Below are 12,164 nucleotides of genomic sequence, written 5' to 3' on the forward strand. Positions count from 1 at the left end.
TCCTGGATCTCAATAACAATTAAAGAAAATCAAAGCAAAGTGAAAGAATCATGAACGAGATTGTGGAGTTATCATAAGAACTTCTGTTCTCAGAGGTTTACCATGGAAAAATGGGAATTTAAAAATGAATTTTAATAACTTTACAAAGATGTTTATAGAAGCCTTAATCCTAATAGTTGAAAACAAGAAATAACCCAAATATTCATCAACAGGATGATGGACAAATTGTAATAACTTTACACCAAAAATAAAAAGAAATAACCTTCTGGTGCAACGTAATAACACATATGAACCTCAAAAATGTTATGTTGAGTGAAAAATGCTAGACACCAAAAAAGTGTTTGATTATTATTATTATCACACTGATTGATTACATCTAAATGAAATTCAGTGAGTGATAGTTGAGTGATAGGTGCTCAGTCATGCCTGACTCTTTGCAACCCATGGACTGTAGCCTGTCAGGCTCCTCTGTCCATGGAATTCTCCAGGCAAGATTACTGGAGTGGGTTGCCATTTTCTTCTCCAAATGAAGTTCAAGAAAAGGCAAAAATAACCTACGGTGACAGAACAGTGGTCACCTGGGAAAGGAGAGGAGGAACTGACTGGGAAAGAGCCAAAAGGAACCTTCTGGAATGACAACATGTTCTATATCGTGTTCTGAGTGGTGATTACATGGGTTTATACAATTGCCCAAATTCACTGCACTAAGCCCTAAAGACTACTGTATCATACATAAGTTATACCACAATAACGGGAAAAAAAATCTTATGAATACTGTGTATCTTCTAAATATGGATTCCTTTACAGAATTTTTATTTAAAATGTAATCTTAAGATCCTCAGCTTCATTTTGCAGAATTTTTAACATGCTTCTTAAAAGCTGTGTTATTTTTATAAGTTATACCACACCATGTGCACAAGTGAAATATTTAGTGCCGATCAGATATGGCACTAAACCAGCGGATGATAGAGCCTTTTGCCACCTCAGACTCTATTCAGAAACCAGAGGCACTTGGTTCGACATATTCCTCTTTTGGTGAATTAGTTCAGGTGGCTCCTTTGTGAGCACTCACACAGATTTCAGGGGTCTCTACAAGACATCTGTTTTGAGTTCTTGCCATGGGAGGTGGTGAGGCTTTATGCCGACTCGTTCACACCCTCTCGCCTGACCTCTCATCACCCAGCTCATGTATCTGTAAGGCAGTCGTGCCGATGAGGGATTTAATCTGTGGTGACTGAAGTTGAAGCTCTCTCTCACTAAGAGTATTTGCCTGTATGGAAATGAGAACCCTGACCTTGGCCTCATTAGCACTCTCTTCCAAACAGCTAAGTGAATCAGCCACTGGCACATACCAATAATAAACTGAAAGCACGTTGGCTGGAGAGTGATATTAAGGTGCACGCAAGGCCACTCTGCTCCCTTTAAGCCCTTGGTGATATGAAGCAAATTTTCAAGCTCTCTGATACCCAGAATCACAGTTCCAGCCTTACTGCTGCCCTACGTTCGCCTCTGTGCCCCCAAAACAAATATATGCAGAGGAGGCAGGACTTTGAGTCCACACACAAGGGTTTATGCAAAATGTCACAATATTTCATTTTGCTCCAAAATCAAAACAGATTTGAAGATAAGTCATCAGCTCACTGGGCCTCTAGGTATTGTGAGAAGGCCTCTGGGAACTTACCTAGATGACATCACTTGGATGAAGCCCCTTTGTCTTCAGTCCACACCAGTCACCACACCTGTGCTCACTGTCCAAGCGCTGACACTCTCTTAAGTTCAGCTCTGCTGACTCCTGCCAAGCTTGCTCTGAATTCTTTGCCAGGGCTGAAAAGCCCAGCCTCTAAGATCCAGTCTCTCTGGGGGGGCCACACAGTCACTGCTCTCCAAGTTCTTCCTCAGGATGCTTCAAGAGAGCTGGGGACAGATCTCTGCTACTTGAAGAACAAATCAAAGGCCACCAATTCTTTCACAGTCTTAAAAGAGTTCCTCCTTCTCTCTGCTTCTGTTCCTAGGATAGAGTTTAGGGAGTAGGAAAATAAAAGAGAAAATAAAACAAGAATATGAAAATTGACCTTTTAATTATGCAAACATATGTACATAGCCTAACACGATCACCTATATCAACATATCAAGCTCTGGTTTTGATTTGAAAGTCTATTACTGATCAGTTGTGAGTACTCAAATAAGCACCTAAAAATAGAAAGTCTCACTTTCCTCATCTACTCAATAGGAATACACTTTAGCCTGACTGTTTTATGTACAAGTCTATTAAGAACACTTTTCATTATGTTTTTAGTCTGTTTTCCATTTTGATTTTATATATCTTCTATGTTATCCTCAAAAGATGTAATAGTGTTTTATAATGAGCAAAGAATGGCACAAAAGTTATATAATGTTGTCCTTTTCAAACAAAGACCCAGTAATCATATCTTGATATACTTTTTAAAATTTCTTCCATGTTTGGACCAACTACTACATTGCATACCACATATTCCCACATTGTACCAATTGTGAAGAACTTTATTCCAATTATTCTCCCATTACCTCTTAAGCTCAAATGCAAACTTCTGTATGATGGTACTATAGTTGGGCAGCTGTTAATCTAACAAATGCTTTTTACTTGGCATCAATTTAAAAATGAAAGGGCTACCAGAGAACACCCTCATCATCTTGTCTTAGGGCTATGTCAAGTCTCTGGGCATAATCCCGTCTGCAGGGACCTTGATCCCAAGAGATCAAACTGGTTCACTGCATAGGGGACATCATGATGTTTGAAACAGATGAGCAATAGTAGCATGCCTTGCATTAGGTGCCTAAGACACACACTTACCAAAAGGGACAAGTATTAAATACCAACTCTTGAAAGCTAGGACTCAGCCACCTAGATGAAGTTCCTAGGAACCCAGTATTCTGGATCATATTCTCTCGGAATGAAAGGAAAGTTGTAACCAAGAATAATTTTGACCATATGATGGCCCTCTGTATTTTGGAGGCAATGTATGGCACCTCTGACTGTGCTGCTCTGAACAAACTAGTTAATGTAGCCAGAATTGGGTGGTGACCAGGTAAAAGAAGGCTCTGCAACTGGCCCAGGAGGTAGGCCATAGACTAACCCCACACAAGCTATACTGCTTCACAGGCCTTATGAGCCAGCAGATCCAGTAGCACCGGATGCTTCCTTGGGAAACAGGGATCCTGTACGGAACGCATGCAAACCTCCAAAGGATAACCAAGGCGCACACCCTGAGAATTTAAAGTTCAGAGGGGTCCTCTTTCCCAGATAACTGTTCTTTGGCAAAAGTGCTCCTGCCTCACTACTGGACCTTACAGGGAATGAACCCCCAGCCCTGTGACTTGAGCTGCCTGTAACTGACTGGGTGTTACCTGATTCATTAGGTTACAAAATTAAGCATGTACAGCAACACTTCATCACCCAGTGGAAATGGTATATGTAAAATTAGGCTGAAACACATCCCAAAGCAACAATAATGTCAGAAGTGCTGACAACTCAGGCTTTTGTGGCACACTCTTCTGCTGCGCTGCCATCTTTCCTTCAACTAACACTAGGTTTTCATGGAGCTCTGCCTGTGAACAAATGACCAAGGAAGGATCTGGCTTACAGATGTTTTTTCTCGATATACTGACAAAGGAGGAATAGAACACTATAGCTCAGGAGTGTGCTTAAAAAACAAAAACAAAAACACTGACAAAGGGAAATCCTCTCAGTGAGAAAATCTTGATGTAATATATCACAGTGTCTGCCTGGACTGGACTGAGAGATGGGCCAAGATACAGACAGGCCTACACTGCTTCAGGGATAACGACTAACGGTTAGGCTGGATCATCGCAGGTTTGGAAAGAAAGGATGGAAAGACAGCAAAGCAGTCTGTTGACAGACCTCTTAAACTGGCACGAGCGTGAGGATATTCACATGGATGCTTTACATGTTGTGAGAATGCTCACAAAAGCACATGCTTTAGATGGAGCTCTCAATAATCAAAGTCTTCCCTAGTGGCTCAGACAGTGAAGAGCCTGCCTGCAATGTGAGAGACCCATGTTCGATCCCTAGGTCAGGAAGGTCCTCTGGAGAAGGGAATGGCAACCCACTCCAGTGTTCTTGCTTGGAAAATCCCATGGATGGAGATTGGGGGTCACAAAGAGTCAGACATGACTGAGCGACTAACACACACACACACTCAATAATCAGGTAGAAAAGAAAACCTATCCAGTGGATGCCTGTCAGGTTCTTTCTCCAAACACCCAGGGACTTAGTCAATAGGTCTGTGTACACAAGACGTGAATGACATCAGGAATGGATGTTGCATGCAGGCCCATCAACAGGGAGTTCCCATCCCCAGTCATGACCAGGTTACCAGCAATCTGGGGGGCACTACCAAGTGCTCAAGCTGACAATAGCAGAAGAAATCCTGGTTCCTGTTGTAGCGCCGTGTGGTGAGGAAGGGGGCAATTTAGCCACCAGCTCTGCTGCACCCCTTCCATAGTGGAGGGGCTACAAGTCTTCACTGGGATAGGCACTTATTCTGGACACTGATTTGTTTTCTCTGCTTGCAAGACTTCTGTGAACACAGGATCCACCGGCTTATGGGCTGCTTTATTCTCTTTCTTGGCATCCACATAAATTGCTTCCGATTTAAACAGCTCACTTCACAGCCAGAAAAGTGCAGCAATGAATGGGTACATGCCCATGGGACTTACTGGTATTGCCACTCATCCCTTGAAGCAGGTGGCCTGAGAGGAAGGTGGCCTGGCCTCCAAAATATTCATTTACGGGTCTAACCGAGAGATCACCTTGTGAGGTACGCAGTCCTACAGGATGCAGTGTAGCCTTAAACCAGTGACCAGTAGGGACTTCCCTGGTGGTCCAGTGGTTGAAAATCCACTTGGCAATGCAGGGGACATGGGTTCGATCTCTGGTTGGGGAACTAAGATTCCATATGCCACAGAGCAACTAAGCCTGTGCTTCATGACTACTGAGACCACATGCCCCAGAGCCTGTGTGCCATAACTGAGACCTGATGCAGCCAAATAAATAAAACCCTAAACAATGGTTTAAATGGCAAACCAGTGACCAATAAATGGTGCTTTTTTCTTCCAGAGTAAGAATCCATGGATCTGGAGTAAAAAGATGAAAATAACAGTAGTTCCTCTATTACCCTTAATAATCCACTTACTGAATTTTTGCTTCCTACTCTCACAACTTTATGTAATGTGCTCTTGTTAGAGAGTTTACATCCTATGAGAAGACAGTGTTTCTATTGAATTGGAAACTGAGACTGCCATCTGGCAACCTGGGTTCCTCATATCACTGAACCAAAGGAAGGAGTTACTATATTTGGTTGGGGTGATTGATTCTGTTGATCTGTACTGGTTGCTACACAGTGCTGGCAGGAGAAACTAGGTCTAGAACTGAAAGGACTCTCAAAACCATCTCTTAGTCATTTATCATGTGCAAAACAGACAGGACTGAAAAATAATTTAGACCCAAGAATAAAGGTTTGGGTCACCTCACCAGGTAAAAAACACTGACCAGCTGGTTAAAGGCAAAAGGACTATAGAATGGATGGTAGGAAAGAGAATTTATAAATATCATTTGAGGATTTGTGACCAGTTCCAGAAATAAAGTAGCAGATATGAACTGTTTCTTCCTCACTTGTTTCCATTCATTTTCTTTATCCTAATTCCTTATTATTTTATACAAATAGTGTTAGTGACAATTAAATTTATAATAGTCTTTAATGAAAAAAAAAAAGATAATTAAAATCACCGAAGATAGGTATGAAGAGCACTGGAGATTTGTGACTCCATTTTGAGGGTAAGGAGATGAAAGTATATTTTTATAAAAGAAGTTATAACTCGCTAGACAGAAGTCTGGTATTGTTCTTATTGTCCAGTAGAAGTTTTAAAATGGGTAGAAGAGAGGGTGTGCAGAACTGGTAGCCAAGGGAGGTATATTTGTGATCATTTATTCATGTATTGTCTCTCAACTTTCTGCACAGGGCCCCATGACTCTGGGGCTGGGGATATGAGGACCATACTTCTAAGATTCTCTTGCCAGTGTTCCAGTTAGATTCTGCCAGAGACAGGCACTGTGGGGGGAGACTGGAAGGGAGGAGAAGAGATTTCCCCTGCTTCCAACTGCTTCAGCATCTCTCCAGCACAAACAGGCAGCAAAGACTCCAGTACTAGTCTTTTGGCACGGTTCGGAACCCCCGTGGGGCCTGGACACAGCCACGCAACTCTCAGAAGCCCCAGCTGCCCCAGCCAGCCGTGAGGCACCCCACCCTCTCGTCTCAGCACATCTCAGCTGTGGCCTCTCCCACACACTCCCACGGAGACAGCAGCCCCGGCCCCTGCTCGCCACTTCTGCTGTCCCCGCCTTTGTCTTTTTTTGTCCTCCCAGCCTAGGGATGGTAGCTACTTCTGGTTTACTGATCTCTGGGTTAGCTTACCATCCTTTTCCTTGCTTTCAGGCTATTAATCCCTTGTATTGAATACCCTCTGTTTGAAATACCTACTGTGGTTTCTTTTTCCTTACTAGACCATGACAGATGCCAGCATATAAATTAAAGGTTGATAGTAAAAATCTTTGAAACATGAGCTAAAATGAAAATATTTAATATTTGAAAACATTTTATTATTCAGAATTTTAAAGAATTAAACTTCCTGCAGAATTTGACATCTTTCTATCCCTAGATAGTGTGAAACCTCGATTTCCCTTGGGGGTCACATAACTGTATGTCAGTCTACCAAGCAGCAATTTACCCAGCGTCTCATCTTCCTCCTCAAACACAGAAACAGGATACATATCCCGTCCTAGAGTGCTGAGAGCAGAGACTAAAAGCACTGTTTACATGTGAGTGTCAGGAAGTCAAAACAATGACTTTTTTCAAAACCTGCAGTCTCAGCATGTGCCCATTACAGAAAATGCTTTCCTCTTCTCAGATCATGTGCTATAAAAACACAGTGAGCCACTTCCTGTCTTTTGGTGGAGGGGTCATGTAGGTCAACCTTTAGACTGAAGTGTGAACTTCCTGGTTCTGTCGAATATCATGATGAGAAGTGCGATTTGGGCAGACAGACGTGTGGCAACATTATTTTGAAAAAAATGTTAGAACACTGGGCTTCCTTGGGAATGTGACATTTACAAGCATCCTAAATGTTCTGTACAACTGAGGTATTTTCAAAATAGAACAGTGAGCATACCAATAATGTGTTCTTCTTTTGTTTGCCATTTTACTTCTGTGACCTACCCCCAAGTAGGACTTGTACTTGACGCATGACAGAGTTCCCATCTGCAGGCTTCACTGAAAGGTGAGGTGAAAGGGAGCTCCCACCACCATGGATACTGCAATTCCTATTGTGGATAAACACACAATGGAAAACTTCTCAGAAATACATTTTTTTTTCCATTGCTTATTGTGTTCATCCCACAGAGGTGGAGATGGCAACTTTCCATTACACTGGGAGACAGGGACTTGAGTTTAGTGTCATCCTTGCTTCTGCAGATAGGGAACAAGCAAAATAATAAGATGGGCAAGATCAAGATAATATGGTTATTCACAGTACCATCACAGGCCTCCTCCTAATATATTTCCAACAGGCTCTTATTTTGAAGGGTGCTCTGACCCCTCTCTAACTTCAGTCAAGTAACTAGTCACATAGCTTTAGTAACTGTCAGGCAACAGGAAAAAGACTGAAGAGAGAAAAAAAGTCCAGTGAACATACTGATGTGCAAAAAAAGGGACAATAGCACCACTCTGAATGTGAACTGTTGCTCATTATAACAGTCTTTTGGGCCATTGCTCTACACATGAGGTAGAAGAGGAAGTTTTTTTGCATTAGGACAGAATACAGGAATACTGAGAAAGGATACTGCTTTCCTAGATGGTTAATCTTTCTAGAGGTACTTTATCTAGATTTTCTTCTTGCTCCAAACAAGAGGAACAGATTAAGTTGCCCCACTGAAAGTAGACATTTGAGGTTTGGGAAGAGCAGAAAAATCATTAGAACTCAAGAGAAATATCACCTTCCCCAGAGAGAATTAGTTTCTCCTTCTCCATACTTCCACGTTCATATCTTGTAATATGTTGTAATTATTTGCTTAGATCTATCTCTTTGCTGGAAAGCAGGAAACACATCTATTCAACTTGGTATATGCTCAGCATAAACCAGTGCTTGGTCCAAGAAGGTTCAGTGACTGTTGATCAAGTAATGACTGAACAAAGGAGGCATGCTTGGAAACTATGTCTTAAATTAACCTCAGTAATGAACCTGCCTGGATATCAGAATGAAATTATTGGCTGAGGTTGGTCCAGAACATTGTTAAAGCACATTAACTAAAGTTTCAGTATTTTAGCAATAAGGAATGATAAAGAAGCTGTGCTGTGCTGAGTCGCTCAGTCGTGTCCGACTCTGTGCAACCCCATGGACTATAGCCTGCCAGGCTCCTCTGTCCATGGGGATTCTCCAGGCAAGAATACTGGAGTGGGTTGCCATGCCCTCCTCCAGGGGATCTTCCCAACCCAGGGATCAAACCCAGATCTTCTGCATTGCAGGCAGATTCTTTACCATCTGAGCCACCAGGGAAACTAGATAAAGAAGCTGGAGGGGTGCTTTCCTGATGGTCCAGTGGTAGGGACTTCTCTCTTCCACTGCTGGGGGCACAGGTTCGATCCCTGATTGGGGAACTAAGATCCCACATGCTACACGGCTTGGCCAAAACAATAAATAAATAAAGAATATTTTAAAAAGAAGCAACCAGAGGCCCCAGGTCAAGATCACAATGAAGGAAGGGAAACGTAGAGCAAAGGTCTCCCTACTGACTGGATGTGTCCTGTAGCCCCAAAGACCTTACCTCTGAAAGTCATCTTTTAACTCCCTCCCTTTAAGCCTCAGGATGTCAACTGCTAAAACCACCCCAAGTACACAATCATATGCGCGTGCACATGTGTATGTAAAATGTAATATCTTTTCTCTCAAGAAGTCAGACTTTTGACAGAGAGAAATATTTCTTAGATTATAACCAGCAAAGGAAATAAAACCTCCAGGCAGTAAACAGTGAGGAAAAAAATAGTGAATAGTTGAAATCCTAAAACAACACCCATTCAAAAGGCTTGTTTGTTATCTAGAAAGAATGAAATAGATGACCAGCGCAAGTTTGATGCATGAAGCAGGGCACTCAAAGCTGATGCTCTGGGACAACCTGGAGGGATAGGGTGTCCTATCCTGAGGTGGGAGGGGGGCTCAGGATGTGGGGATACATGTATATCTATGGCTGATTCACGTTGACGTATGGCAAAAACCATCACAGTATTGTAAAGTAATTATCTTCCAATTAAAATAAGTAAATTTTTTTAAAAAGAATGAAATGCCCTTTTATATTTCCGGATATGAGAAAGTGTATCCTAGCCAGACTGGAGGGGGCTCTTCTGCATGGTTCCCCCTACCTCAGAGTCTCTTAACACTAAATAGACCTGGAAATCAAGACCCCAGTGACTAGCAAGAGACTGAAGTTGCCTGAACATTGGAGAACACTCTAAATTATGTTCCCTTTTCTCAGGACAGGAATCTGATTTGGTTCTGATCATATTCTTGCCAGTTTCTCCCTCAGGCATTCGAGTTCTGTGCCTATCTCAGACAGGTGATTAGAGCCTTCTGAGATAGAAACCAGGTTGCCTGACATCAAAGCACCATCCTCTTTGGACTCTCTACTCTTTAATCCTGTTGCCTGTACCTGTCAAAGATAATGCACAGAAAGAAATCAAGAGAACTAGCTCACTTATGAACTGCAGATAAAAAAAAAACCTAAATAAAATAGTGGCCAATCAAATCTAGCACTGGACAGAAAGGATCCACAAATGATGAGGACCCCGTAAATGGAGGAATCAGGCTGCAGTGCCAGAAACCACTGATCAATCATTAAAAAACAGAAGAACCAAATTGCATGTGCCTCCTCATGTGGTATAAAATCAAGGCTACAGCTCACTCTTGACATATTCTTGCTTAAAACTTGAACTTTCATCTAATCAAGCCTCTAGGTCTAACTACCAGTTGTAGGAAATGCAGGGGAAAGGAGACTGTTTACAACCACAGGATGCAGTCAGCTGAATCTTGAATGCAGGAGAGTCAAGAAATGACCCCATTTCTTCAACAAAGCATGAAATGTGCTCTTGTTGATTAAGAGACTCTTGCTGATTAAGAGACTTCTTAAACCAACAGTTCAAAAAAGCCCAATATTGGTGGCAATTAGAGAAACAGCTTGGATAAATTATTAGATGTCTCTAAGAAAATAGTGTTAACTGGTACTTTTTGTTAGATATCATAATGCCATTGTGCTTGCATTTTTAAAGTCCTTATCTGTTAGAAAGCCACATCATAGTATTAAGGGGTAAAACAGAAAATGGTCCTAGAGTTTGCTTTAAAACATTCCACCAAAAAGGGTAGGAGAGAAGAGCTGAATCGAGAATGCTAATAATTATGGGATTTGGGTACAGATTATATAAGGGTTCATTACGTTATTCCCTACATTTTGAAGTCTGTTTGAAAATTTTCATAATTAAAATGAAAGAAAAATAAACACCATAACCAAATAAGGGAGTTTCCAGAAATGCAAAAGTGATTTGAAATTTAAAATACTTCACCATGACAAAAAGTTAATGGAGAAAAATCATTTAATCGACTTAATAGATGTTAAAAAGGTCTTTAAAAAGTTCAATATAATGTCCTGACCTTAACAACAAAAACACTGTAAGCACCAACAGAGGATTTGGTAAATGTACTAAAGTATCTCCACCTGATAAAATGCCATGCATTTCTATAAATGATGTTGGAAGAAAACAGGGACATGGAAACATGTTCATGATGTACTAAGTAGAAAAAAAAAAGATTCCCAGAAGAAATGAAAGGCATCATTTCATTTTACATTAACATATATACCAAAATGTGGAGAGTGGCTAAATGTGGGTTTGGATTTGCTATTGTTTGTGGTTTTCATTTTCTTTCTTGTAGTTGGCTATATTTTCCAAAGTGTCTACAGATAACACATACAGTTTTTTTAATAAGGGAAAAGCACACAGTATTATTTTAATTTTTTAGAAACTCTTGTGGTCATTTCTTCAGTTAAAATACACCTAAATTAACCCTGGTCTTACTAATATTTTTCCATTTTGCTCAAAATGATATCTTAAGAGACTTATCAAATGCCTTGTTGGAATTAAAATTCAGTGTTTACAGTGTTTCCTCTGTAATAACGTTATTGAAATAAAAGTCAGAGGCCCTATTGGAAAATAGTGTTCATATTAAACATCTTGAACAAGCCTGAGATTATTAGTTTACATCGAATGTGTTTTAAATAATTCCTACTGTACAACTCTGCATGCAAATGGCACAAAGTTTGAGAAAATGCAAAAATGGATCCGTTTTTATATGGCAGGAGATACAGGAATTTATCTTTCCTGAAAAAATTCAGGAATTTTTTCTTTCTCATCATGTTACAAAGAACAAGAAATTATGTAGAATGTTTTAGAATGATTTGTATCCAAAGTGAATTAAATTGTTAAATTTTCAGTAAGAAGCTTCAGTTTTCTTCCTTTCTCCTAAAACATGCACGCATGAACGTGCGCGCGCGCACACACACACACACACAATGTAGTATTTCATGAGATACTACTTTACTGCAACAGTATGAGAGACAATAATAAATGAAATTAGGAAACAATTAAGCTTCATTATGAACTGTGTTGCTAAGTATCTAATTGTTCTGGGTACCATGTACTGCTGGTTCTAAAGTACTAAAAAGACAAAAATGAAGTAAACTAAATCAAACGTCATGCTCTAAATTGCACGTTCTCCAGAATTCTGTCATCAAGCCTGACACTTCAGTTCCATTTGTAAATCAGGTTGAGCTTCTCTCTCTGAGTAGATTTGGTTCCTTTTCAGCCAAATTATTAAATTTGCATGGTAGATATAAACTTGCTTACAAGAAGGCATTCCCTAAGAAAAGTTAAAGCTTCAAGATTAACCTTTAAAAATTAGCTCCAGAGATACCCTGGAGCTGAAGGAACACTACACAGACTACTGTCCCCATTCAAATAACTGACTTGCCCAATTAGCACCAAGACTATTGCGATTTCAGAGGCGCTGGG

General features: G+C 40.7%; 1 long non-coding RNA gene across 1 annotated transcript in view; it reads right to left on the bottom strand.

Annotated features, from left to right (window-relative positions):
• Positions 1-1,703: 1,703 nt before the first annotated feature.
• Positions 1,704-12,164, bottom strand: part of LOC138989904 (uncharacterized) — a 29,599-nt gene continuing 19,138 nt past the window's right edge. Inside the window, exon 3 of the long non-coding RNA XR_011466082.1 lies at positions 1,704-2,008. This is a non-coding gene — a long non-coding RNA (uncharacterized lncRNA). The remainder of the gene's footprint in view (positions 2,009-12,164) is intronic.

The sequence above is a fragment of the Bos mutus genome, chromosome 1 (genome assembly GCF_027580195.1).
Source record: "Bos mutus isolate GX-2022 chromosome 1, NWIPB_WYAK_1.1, whole genome shotgun sequence".
NCBI classification, from domain to species: Eukaryota; Metazoa; Chordata; class Mammalia; order Artiodactyla; family Bovidae; genus Bos; species Bos mutus.